Raw genomic sequence first — 13,139 nt, forward strand, 5'->3', positions numbered from 1 at the left:
AGCACAATGTACGGGGGAGGATGACAGCGGTAACAACTGTTGCAGGCATTAAGCCACATATATTCAACAATTTTGATTGATGATTGAAATGTAAGGGATTTCTGAACTGTATACAGTGTACCTTGTCACTGAGTGTGTACCAAATCTGTGGGGAAAAATGGAATAACAAGTGATTGATACCAACTAGAGTAGAGACGAGTGTGTCACTGTACTTTTACTGGTCCAAAACATATAATATGTATAGGGAATTTCTGCTGAAGACACCATTAAATTACAGGGCAAAAAACAAATAAAAGAAAACAAAAAAAACTTTTTTTTCCCAGAAGCTGGAATGAACCGTTCCACCCTCTGCACCCTCTGATAGCCTGGTGACCTCTGAATCTATTGATTTATCATGAAGGAGATTTAATATCTTGTTACTGGTCATTGCTGCAGTTGTCCTCTAAAATTGCATTTAATACACCTGGACGTGTACTATGCAGTGATAAATGATTCTATTCTATGGTTCTGTGCCATACCTTTTGGTTTTGTTGATTACAGTAATAGAACATACCTGAATTTCCAGAGATCTCTGTGTATTGTTTTTGAAAATTTGCTTCTGCTGTACTACATTTGCTCGTACTTTGCCACCCAGTACATTCACAAGTAGAGTATAGGTCCTGCTGGCTGTGATTTAGCCTGAATGTGGGATGGGTTGTGCCATGTCATCTGGGGTCAGGCTGGAAGGTTGTTTCAGTCAATCCCTCTGGAGCCAATTATGTGCTAGAAGTATGCACTCACTATATTGAGCTGCTCTCAATGAAGGTGTCCACTGTGTTAAATTTGGCAATCACAGTTACTGTCCTTCAGCTGGGTGACCAAGGTTTAAACCCCTGTGAAGGCAGGCATGTAAATTTAAGCCCTGATGACAGCAGTATTTAAAAGATTTAATTTAATTTTTTTATATATATATTTTCAGGAGTTATTTGAGAAGACTGATATCTCTCTTCTGTGACTGTGGTAAACATGAAGCTATTGCCAGCAATCTGCTAACTTTTAAGCTGTTTTCATGCATGAGATCCTGAAAATGTCAAGAGAATTAGCTCAGGTTGAGACAGTGTCAGGAGTTGTCCTTTCTTGGAAGTAGCATACAGCAGAATATTGAGTCAGATGAATTCTCAGTACTCTTAATAAGGTTAGGCAACACTGCTGCCCAGTTCAGGAGGCAGGACTATTACCTGTGCTATTCTCAAACTGGTACATCACACAGACTTTGACTCACAAATTAAATGCCAAACAATTTCCTAAGATTTGTGTTCTCACAAGCACCTCTGTTGGCCAGCCTAATATCTAGAAAGTTTGCTACAATATATGTGGGAAAACTGATTTAGCTAAAATCAAGGCTAGAAGCATGGTGCCATGGTTGAGTGGACAATTGCTAGGTTATTTCCTGGGGGCCATAACTACAAAAACAAACAAAAGGCCAGAAAAAAGAAACAACTGGAGGAACATTTTGCAACTACAGACCCATTCCAAAAAATTTAGAATATCATGGAAAAGTTGATTAATTTCCATAATTCCATTCAAAAAGTTAAATTTTCATAGATTATAGATTCAGGGCCCACAATTGAAATGATTTCAAGTATTTATTTGTTTATTTTTACATAATTTGGGCTTCCAGCTCATAAAACCCACGAAAACAGGATTTCAAAAAATTAGAATACTGTGGAGAAATGATTAAAGCAGTGATTAAAGCAAAGGGATTCCCAACCAAGTATGGAAGATTGACATATCATTTGAAAGTACCATATTTTGATTGATTTGATGTGACCCTAATTTTTTTCTGCAAAAACCGAGGAGTTTGGGCTGATTTCTCCACAGTATTCTAATTTTTTTGAAATCCTGTTTTTGTGGGTTTTATGAGCTGGAAGCCCAAATTATGTAAAAATAAACAAATACTTGAAATTGTTTACATTGTGGGCCCTGAATCTATAATCTATGAAGGTTTAACTTTTTGAATGGAATTATGGAAATTAATCAACTTTTCATTGATATTCAAATTTTTTGGAATGGGTCTGTATTTGGGTTAACTGGCAGCAGGCCTGTAACATGATTGGGTATTGAAAAAAGAGAGAGGGGGGGGGGGCGGAGTTTCTTACAAGATGGGCAGAGATTCAGCAATGTGCAAAAAACTTTGAATAGCTCATCATTATCTGCATTACATAATATCATCAAATGGGTCCAAAAATCTGGAGAAATCTCTGTGTGCAAGAGGCAAAGCCAAAATTCACTATTGGATGTCTGATCTTTGGGCCCTCGGGTGCCACTGCATCAAAAACAGGCGGTACTTTATTATGGAAATCACTGCCGGGACTCAAGAAGACTTCCAGAAATCACTGTCTGTGAACACAGTTCACTGTGCCATCCACAAAAACTCACTTTTAACAGGAAGAGGAAGAGCCAGCAACAGGGAGGGGCAGTCATCTGCTGCAACCAGTTGGGGGTGAGGCACTGATGCAATATTTTTCTTAAAATGGTAGATTTTTTTCAGCTTAAACATTTTTTTGGTTTCCATGTTCTATTGTGAATAAAATGCAGGTTTTAGAGACAGAATATAAATCACTGCATTTAGTTTTTGTTTTTTTTACACTTTACACAGCATCCCAACTTTTTAGGAATTGGGGTTGCACAGTGTGTAACTATAGGTTTTTCCTAAACAGGCAAAACAACTCAAAATGTCTTCAAAATGTTAGAGTAACTCTGACCTGTCTTTTATCAATTTTCACAGATGCTAAAAGAGTTTCAGGAGTAACACAGACTACACCTTCATCAGCACGGGGCTTTTACTGCCAGAGGCATAGAGAGCTTTCCAAGACATTTTCACCTGCCTAACACAGAAAGTCGAGCACTCCCGCTGCAACTGAAAGCAGCTGAGGAGAGGAAGTGAGCAAAGGGGTGAAAATAAATGGAGACAGAGGTGGAAAAAAGATATGAGTGAAAGGAGAATAGAAAAAGAGAGGGACAGAAACAGAGCCGACACAGAGATCAGAAGGTGAAGATGAAGGTGAAGATTGTCAGTGAGAAAGCGACAGAGGTAGTGTAGTAAAGTGAATTAGCTCCAGTGGATAAGGAGCTCTGTGCTGCCTGCCAATTTTGCTAATCCCTTTAACATCTGGCTGGCTAAGACACTTTGTGTATATGTATGTGGGAGTGCCATTGTAGGGCAGCTTACACATACATATATTTATCAGTTCCACTCTGCTCATATGGTAAGGCAGTGTGGGTGCACATATGGGAATGTATGCATGTGTGGATGTATATGTCACACTGTATGTCAATGTGCTGTTGTTGTGCTGAAAGCTCCTTTTCTTGGATTTGTTTGATGAATTGTTTCTGTGGGATAATGACCTTCAACATTTTTAAGCCAAACCAACTTTATTTGTAAAGCACTTTTAAAAAAATGCAACCACTGACCAAAGTGCTGAACGTGGGAACACAAACACACCAGAACAAGAGAATGTACAATAAATAAAATCAAAATTACAACGTTAAATAAAAGCATCGATAAAATATAAGATGCAAGGAAACATGAGTGAAACAATTAAATTTAAAAAAAAAATGTCAAACTGGGTCAAAAGCCAAGCAGGAGAGGTGGGTCTTGAGAGTGGATTTTAAAATGGCCAATAAAGAGGTCTGTTTAATTTTAGAAAATTTTTGATTAAATCTGGTAGATTATGGCATGAAGCTGAAGATAGGTCAAGAAAAAAAACAAAACAAAAAACAGAAAATGCTTTAAAACAACACCTACAAAATATAGTATATACCTCTAAGATTGACTTTATTTTCCATCATGACATTTTATCAGAGGCATATGACTTGCTGGCGTGGAGGTGATCAGCTGAAGTATTATTGTAACGCAGGATGCTTTGATCATGGCCTTCAGCTCGTCTGTATTTTCCTCAGGTCATGCGGATTGGCTGGCCAATTATGGTCTGGAAACCTTTTGGCAGTCGTTTTTGTGCTGTGGGCAGGTGCTAAGCCCTCCTGAAAAAGGAAATGAGAATCTCCGTGACGTTTTTCAGATGGCAGCATGAAGTTCTCTAAAATCTGGTAGCTGGCTGCGCTGACTTTATTTGGTCAAACACAACGGACCAATCACAACCAACGATATGGATCACATGGATCCCCAAATCATCACAGACTGCAGAAACACTGGACTTCAAACACCCTGGCTCCTGAGCTTCTCTACTCTTCCTCCAGACTCCAAGACCTTTACTTCCAAATGAAACACGGCATTTACTTTGATCTGATGAGAGGACTTTGGAAGACTGAGCTCTGGTCCACTTCTTTGCTGCCTCAGTGGTAAGGCACATCTACCATTGTCGCTGGTTCAGGAGTGGCTTGATATTAGGAATGTAATGTCTGGAGCCTCTTTCTTGAAGACATCTGTACGAGGTGGCTCTTGATGCACTGACATCAGCCTCAATCCACTCTTTGTAAACCTCTCCCAAGTTCTTGAACCAAGTTTTCTTGACAATTCTCTCACAGCTGCAGTCATCCCTGTTGCTTGTGCACCTTTTCCCATTGATATGCTTCAACAGAGCACTTTATGAACACCCAGCCTTTTCAGCAATGACTTTCTGTGGCTTACACTCCTTGTGGAGAGTATTGATGATGGTCATCTGGACAGCTGTCAGGCTATCAGTCTTCCCTTCCATTGTGGTTTGTATACTGAACTAAACCGGGAGATACATGGTATTTATGCTGTGTGAGCAGTAATTTACTGACACTCAACATGAAATAACTAATAATTTGAGATACGGGATTCAAAATTGCTTGAAACGAAAACAAAAAATGCTTGAATTTTTTTATTTTACATGCAGTGACTATAGAATATATTAAAAGTTTGGCTGTTTTTTTGAGCTTCACTTGCATTGTATTAAACTGTGTCAGTTAACAAACAAAGACACTGAGCCTACTGAAGAGCTGGGAAACTATTCCAAAAAAACCCCGTATTTTTCATAAGAGAATTTCTTTGTTAATTCTGTGAATAATCAGGAGCTCTGCATTGTTGGCTCAGGCAGGCTTCAGATGGTGCAATTCTGTGTAATATGTCAGCTGGAGTGCCTTGAAATTGGAGCAAATGCAACAAGGTTCAGGACGGGGCTAATGCCGTCATCTTTTTCAGCCTGGGCTCACATTCTCAGAACTGTATTTTAGCCAAACTGCACTTGACCAATAGTTCACTTTAATCATAGCCAGAAAAGTGTCAGATACATCAAACTCGACTTCAGGTTCACATGTTCACTACATCCCTTTGCATTGTGAAAATCAGGAGTCAGTAACATCAGGTTTCAAATTAAAGTGTCGTGGGTATTGCACTGAAGTGTTAAAATCTGGGGGGAAATTTCACCATCTAAAATTACTGCGGCGTGTTTGTTTGACCTATTTTTAAATGTGTATATGTTTTTCCTTTTTTGTGCATACAGACTACCAAAGTGACTGTAGACCAACTTCTTTATGGTCCCATTTTATGTAGCTGCTCCTCTGTTATGTGAATTTATCACTTCAACTCCAGTGCCAAGTTTCCTAATGATTAAGACTGGGAAGTGCTGAACAAAGAGGAAGATAAATAATGTTGCCAGAATGAAGAGTATATTCTCATTACCATTCCAGTTTTACACTACATATTTCACATAATTTTGGAAAACCTGTTAGTTTTAAGGAAATATATTAAACTGAAGGATCTAGTGGAGCATGCTAGGTGGGTCTCAGAGCACTCGACTTGGCCCCGCACATTACAATAAAACCACTTTGGTCAGCTGGCACTGTCATAAATATTAACGAGTTATGGGCAGTCCTACAAGTCTATCAGCGCTGTACTCGCTCATTCATCAGAGCAGCTCATCTGCAAATCCATCCTTGGCAAGACTCTGCTTTATCTGAGCTCACCAGTCCACATCTCCACCAGCTCCAGCAATTTTCCCCCCGTCTTCCTCTCCTCCTCCCTGAAGCTTACACCTTCTTTGGCTGTAACCCACTCCACTGTGCAGCTGCCAGCAAGTGCACTGAGTTCCAAAATCCCCCAAATTGATCTTTTCATCCCAGCCATATCCTTTAAAAATAGGTTAGTCAAAACACTTTCAAGTTCCTGCACCTGCTGTCTTACTTAGATTTACAAACCATGCCGGCCTTTTCTTTCTCTGTGTCATTTTTGATCATTTTCTCCTTCCCTTACTGTACACTCTACTGTACTTTCCGCACATTTCATCCAAAGAATCTCTTTTTTCTTTTCTCTTTTCTTCTTTATGACTTGAAGACACCACCCCCCCCACCCCCCCCACCCCAACATGCAGGCAATTACAAATTCATGCCCTACTAATCTACAAGGTTAAACAAACAAATAAAAAATGATAATATTGCATCACTGGCCATAAAATGAGACCATTATGATAATTAAACATCCTAATAAGCCTGGGTCACATTTAATCTCTTTGAGCATGGGGTCAACGGATGTGGAGGATTCCTCATTATAGAAATGCCACAAACAGAATCAACAAAATTATTTCCTCTGTGGTGAACACAGAGCATTCAGGTTGTGATTACATATCCAACCTACTTTAATCCTGATATTTTTTTTATATTAGGATCAGTTATGAATCTTTTTTTCTGACAATTCCCTCTCATATAGTTCTAGGTTGGAACCTTAGGGATGAAGTAATCATCCAAGATTTTAATATCCTTGATTGTCTCATCTTAAGTTAAAATGTTGGCAGTTAGGTGTAATTTTGCTTTCACATTTGCAATAATCTGTTCTTTTACAGTTGGGAGATACTCAGATTCAGTATAGTGGTCAGAGGTATTAGCGTGCTGCTAGTTTTATGGTTTGGGTAACTGAATAGGGAGTAATGTCCAAAATCCAGGACATTTTTTTTCTATCTCAGATTTATAAGCAGCTGAAAATTAAGACCTTCTGCATGGAGTTTGCATTTTCTGCCTGTGCTTGACCACATCAAACACAGCTACTCTGTACAACTCATTACTGTGTACAACTCAGTGTGTATTACTACATTAATTAGTACAGTCATGACTTTTAGTCTCACCTGCATCTGTGGGTCTTTGTTTTGCATTTGTTTTGTGAAAAAAAAAGATCTTCTATACAAATCACAACAAACAGTTGCCTCAAGGCACTTCGTATCGTAGGTAAAGACCCTACAATAATACAGAGAAAACCCGACAATCAAAATGACCCCCTATGAGCAGCACTTAGCGACAGTGGGAAGGAAAAACTCCCTTTTAACAGGAAGAAACCTCCGGCAGATCCAGGCTCAGGGAGGGGCAGTCATCTGCCGCAACCGGTTGGGTCTGCAGTCTGAGGAAGTTAAAGTGCTCAAGACCTCAGTCACACAGCTGTTAGATATTGTTGGTTGTTGCCAGGTGAAATCAATCACAAAGTGAATGCTTTGGCCGCTTGCAGATTGCTGCGGTCGCCCGTAGTTTGTATGGAAGATGCCTACTTGCCTGCAAACATGCTAAATAACCATAAGCTTTTTTGTCTGCAAACACAGCTACTTGTTAAGTGGTCGTTAACCTGTGAGGAAGCAGAGGAAAAAAGAGCTGGTTCCATAGTAGAGGGGGCTGATGGCTGAAGGCTCTGCCTCCCATTCTGCTTCTGAAAACTCACCACAAGTAAGCCTGCAGTCTGAGAGTCCTCTGCTATAATAACATGGTACTATGAGATTTGTAAGATCTGTATGATGGGGTCTGATTATTCAAGACCTTGTATGTGAGGAGAATGATTTTAAATTCAATTCTGATTTGAATAATAAGCCAATGAAGAGAAGCCAATATGGGAGAAATATGGTCTCTTTTTCTGGTCCCTGTCAGTACTCTCACTGCAGCATTCTGAATCAGCTGAAGTTGATCCAGGGTGTTTTTAGAACAACCTGATAATAATAAATTACAATAGTCCAGCCTAGAAGTAATAAATGCAGAAACCTGCTTTTCAGCATCACTCTGAGACAGGATGTCTCTAATTATTATCTGATTATCTACTATTCAGTAGCTGGCAAGAGTAGAATGCCACAACATGTTGGCAGCCATTTGCTAACAAGTTTGATCTATAAGCATGCAAGGTCGGGATGGCTGTTGATCAGGAGACAGGGATGCATGTTAAAGTGTTCCAGAGTAAGATTGGGAATTCCACATTGTCTGTGATGCATCCATAGGCTGTATGAATGCACTGTTTCCAAGTATTTTAAAAATCTTTTTTTTTGTATTTTACAGGTTTAAACGGTTTGTCTCATTGCAAAAAAACCCCAAAAACATTAAAAATCTGTTAGTACTACATAGCACTGAGCTGAAAAAGACTTGCCCCTCTTTGCTTATTTTCTTTCCCCGTAACATGGATGAGCACTTGAGCTTTTCATAATAGATATTTATGATATATTCATGACTAAGATTTCCACCGTTATAATGAAGATATACTATCTGCATTGACATTTACTTCACTCCAAACTCCCCATCAACTCATGCTTTGTTCTCCTGTGTGCTTTTCACTGCTTAATTATACTGTATCCGCTCTAAACATCAGCCATTCTCAATAAGAGCAGCGTCCTTGAAATCCACTTAAGAAGCACTTTAGCAGTCATTAGTAATGGGCAGTTACAGGAAGCATGGTCTACCCTGATTCTCTGTTTTCATTGATTTGTGAAAACAGGTGAAATGCATGTCACTACAAAATGTGCATCCTAAAGGCACGCTGCACTTAATTTTAATTCATGTTTTCATGCCACTACAATACATATGGATGACTAAATCTCTATTATCACATCACTAAAAACAGAGTTTAAAACATCCGTCAATTCCAGCCTTTTCCTGCTCTGTGCTGTGGCAGCTGTTGTGTGGACAGACAGATGATGATTAAAATTAATATCATCACACACACAATGACCCACATGTGACACACACACACACCGTATAATACTTGTGCTAATACACAAAACACATGCTGCACCTACTGGAAGCCAGGTCCAGTGTGTGCCACTGCAGTATATTATGAGGTCAGTCATTAGTGATATTGGTTCTCAGCAGCTGTTAATCTGCTGTCTTTCAACAGCAGGATGCAGGATGATCTAGCTGTATGTGCATGCGTGTGTCTCTGGAAATTACGTGGAACAGTTACGTGTGGAAATATGTGACGAAAGCCCGTGAACATCAGTTTCTTAGTAATGCACTGAAAGCACTTTTCCAAGAACCTTCTGTTTTGATCGTGCATCACACTGAGACAAAGCAACTTTGCTGTAAAGCATCAGTTGTGCAGAAAGGCAGATTCAAGATGCTGTTCTGAAAAATGAAACCATAACATGTCAACAAGTTAAAATAGGATATATGAATATAAAATTCAAAAAATAGGATAAAGAAGTAAATAAGAAAAAAAACATTTAAAATAATAGCAGTAAACATAAAAAACCCACTAATAAATAGTAAAAAGGTGAATAAATAAAATAAAACATTTAAATTAGTTGCAATAATGCACTCATAATAAGATCCAGAGTTTAAAACAAATTTAATCAAAGTCATGCATCCACAATCCCTGTGAAATTTAGTTTGTCACATATCCATACGTTTGTTATCTACTGACTGCACATGGTGGCAAATGTGTCACTCACTGGGCAATTTGTTAGGTACACCTTAGCAGTACCGGGTTGGACCCTCTTTTGCCTTCAGAACTTCCTTGATTCTTCATGGCATTGATTCAAGAAGGTGCTGGAACCATTCCTCAGAGATTTTAATCCATACTGATATGATAGCATGACAGTTGCCACACATTTTTCAGCTGCACAACCATGATGCGCATCTCCCATTCCACCACATGTCATTGTAATGTCCAGAAAGCAGTTTGATATGATTCAAGCTTTATAACATGATGTGTTATTTTGCTGGAAGCGGCTATTGGAAGATGGGTGTACTGTGGTCATAAAGGGATGGACATGTCAGCAACAAAACTGTAGTATTTACAAAGGAGCCCAATGTGTGCCACCTCCTCTGACCTCTGACATCAACAAGGTGTTTTCACCCAGAGAACCTCTGCTCACTGGATATTTTCTCTTTTTCAGACCATCCTCTGTTAACCCTAAAGATGGTTGTGTTTCTATTTGTTACCCCATTTACATGGTGAACTGCAAAAAAGATAATTCATGCAATGGATATAAAGTTTTAAACAGAATTCATTTTTGTATCTGCTCCAGGTTAGACAGTTCAAAACATTATATGCAAAATTGTAACTGCTGCTTATTCCTGATAAATTATGTTTTTATCCATAATATTGACTTTATGGACAGCTTGAAATACTGCTGTACCAAATATAAAACTTTCTTTTAGAAATGGTTTTAAATAGAGATTAAATGAGCTCAGAGTAAAACTGTAATAAAAACCCTGAAAGAGAGAAAAGCATTAACAATATACATTCCCACTGAATCACCTTCACATCGCTTAACGTAAATTATTGCTGCTCTCAGCTTCCTGGTTGAAATGAGTCGAATGGGTAATGTTCATCGAGGTTATGACCTTTTAAGTAGGTGGTTCTCTAGGTTTTGCTGCAGGGTAACAAATAAAAATAGGTGCTTCCAAAAACCTCAGGATTAAAGATGGACAATTTCATAATTAGATTTGCAGTTGCTTTCCTTCCAAAAATCTAGTCAGATATGAATGAATTTCTTGGGTTCAGAGATCTCATAAGGGTCTCTGCTTTTATTCATCGTACATTAGACCTTCTAACTTTTCAATTAAAATTTTATTTTCCAAAAATGAAAAGCCACATCGGAAGATAGAGAGTCAACTTCTGAGTTCGTTTGTGGAAATAGCTCTGCGTATCGTAGTTTCTCCAGGAGATAATGTGCTCATGCTTGGGGGACGTTAGTGCTCTGTGGTAATTTCCTGTAGAAATAGCAGCTCCAAAGGCTGTAGCCTTTAGTGAGATAGATGGTCCAGGAGAAAGGTGGGAAAACTACAACTCAGCAAATTTTACTTTATCTATTAGAGCAGTGATATTGCATGATCAAGTGTGGGACACATTCACTCACACTCTCACTAACTCTCTATGTCTTCCTCCCCCCCTTCTCTCTGTCTGTCCATTATGTTGAGTGATGAGTGTAAATTTCCCAGTCCATCCAGATCTCACTGTCCTCTTAAAGGCACACACCAAATGCCAGGTGATCATCCTGCCACCCTCACAGAAGTGTTTGAAGAAGTTTTTTCTTTTTTCCTTCTTGCAAAATTGAAAAGGAAGACACTTCAAAATGTCTGTATGGTATAAAAATGTTAGCTTTATGTAAAAGAATTAGACAAAGTAACAGCATATTCTTTTTACTGTGTAGCAAACTGAAAAATTGTCAGATATACAACAGAAGAGCTCCTGTATCTGTATCTGTTTAAAGTGCAAGCAAGGGCTGATTTCAGAAACTCAACCCAGCAAAAACAGAGCACATTAAATTAAAAGGAGTTTCCTGCTGAAGAGCAAAGAGGCCATTTAAATACAGTTTTCTGAAAAAAGGAATTTTTCAAAGCACTCTGTGCAATCCTGTGAAAAACTAAGTACCCCATAATTCAGTACCTTGTAGAACCCCCTTCAGCAGCAATAAGTTGAAGTAATCATTGTCTGTATGACTTTATCAGTCTTTCACATTGCTGTGGAGGAATTTTGGCTCACTGTCCTTTACAGTGTTGCTTCAGTTCACTGAAGTTTGTAGGCATTCATTTATGCACAGCTCTTTGAGGTCCTGCCACAGCATTTCGATCAGGGTTGAGGTCTGGACTTTGACTGGGCCACTGCATCGTCTTGATTTGTTTCTTTTTCAGCAATTCTGCTTTAGATTCGCTGCTGTGCTTGAGATCATTGTCCTGTTGCATGATCCATTTTCAACCAGGCTTTAGCTGCCGGACAGATGGCCTCACATTTGATCTTAGAATACTTGGAATACAGAGGAGTTCATGGTCCACTCAATGACTGCAAGGAGGCTGGGCTGCAAAACAAGCCCAAATCATCACCTCTCCACCAAGATGCTTTCATGTTCTTTGTAGAGCAAAGAGGATTTCTTATGTTAAACCTTCCAAACAAGCCATACTTGTTCAGTTTTTTTCTTTGTACTATCATGAGTGTTAACATTTAACATGCTAACTGAGGCCTGTAATGTGTGCGATGTAGCTCCTGGATTTTGTTTTGCAGTTTCTCTGAGTGTTGCATGGTCGAATCTTGCTGCGAAAGCCACTCCTAGGAAGACTGTTGCATTGCATTAACATGCACCTGAAACCTGTAGGCCAGCAAACTGCCCAAATTTCTGCTTTTATTGAGCTCGTCGCGCTTATCACGCTTATGATCAGTTAATCAAGTGCTTTTGATTAGCAGCACCTGGAAGCAGTGAGGGTGTACAGTGCTTAGTTTTCACAGAACTGTGTGTGAGAAAGTGAACCCTGTGAAAATTTTCTTTTTCACATGACTGTACATTGCAAAACAAAAAACAAAAAAACAAACAAACAAAAAAATGCCAGCCATAAATAATGTTTGAAATCAGGTTACATTTCACTAACATCTTTCTATTTTAGAACTTGTTTACACTTTTTAAAATGTGTCTTGGGTAGTCAGATCACAAATGGATACCACTTAAATACAGATGTAAACAACCAAGATGCGTTGGTACTGGATCAGTCAAACTACTTTCCGAGCTTGTCTCTGAAGTATTTTTTTTTTACTGTAAACACAAATGTGTCACGATACACTGCTGGCAGGGGCCTAACTGAAAAAAAATATATGTCATCATTTTAGGACATGGTGGTTCTTTTTAGCCTTTTCTTTTTAGCCTGTTTGCAAGTTTAAAAAAAATGGTGTGCCTGTATATTAGATCTCCAAACATATTGTGCTTTGCTAACAGTTTTTTGTTTTTTTTAAAAAAGCCTGCACAGATGCTGGACACCATGGAGACATATGACAGCTTTTACAGCTGTCATAGCTTTTACACCAGGCAAAAAAATGTCACCAACCCATAATTGGGTTAAAATATATTAGTCACTAAAATCATGAGGGTTAATCTTTGGTTGGAGAGAAAAATCTTCACACAAATATTTTTTTAACTGAAGTATCATTAACTCGACAGCACTGATGT

This window comes from Archocentrus centrarchus, chromosome 24, assembly GCF_007364275.1.
Source record: "Archocentrus centrarchus isolate MPI-CPG fArcCen1 chromosome 24, fArcCen1, whole genome shotgun sequence".
In the NCBI taxonomy this organism is placed as follows: domain Eukaryota; kingdom Metazoa; phylum Chordata; class Actinopteri; order Cichliformes; family Cichlidae; genus Archocentrus; species Archocentrus centrarchus.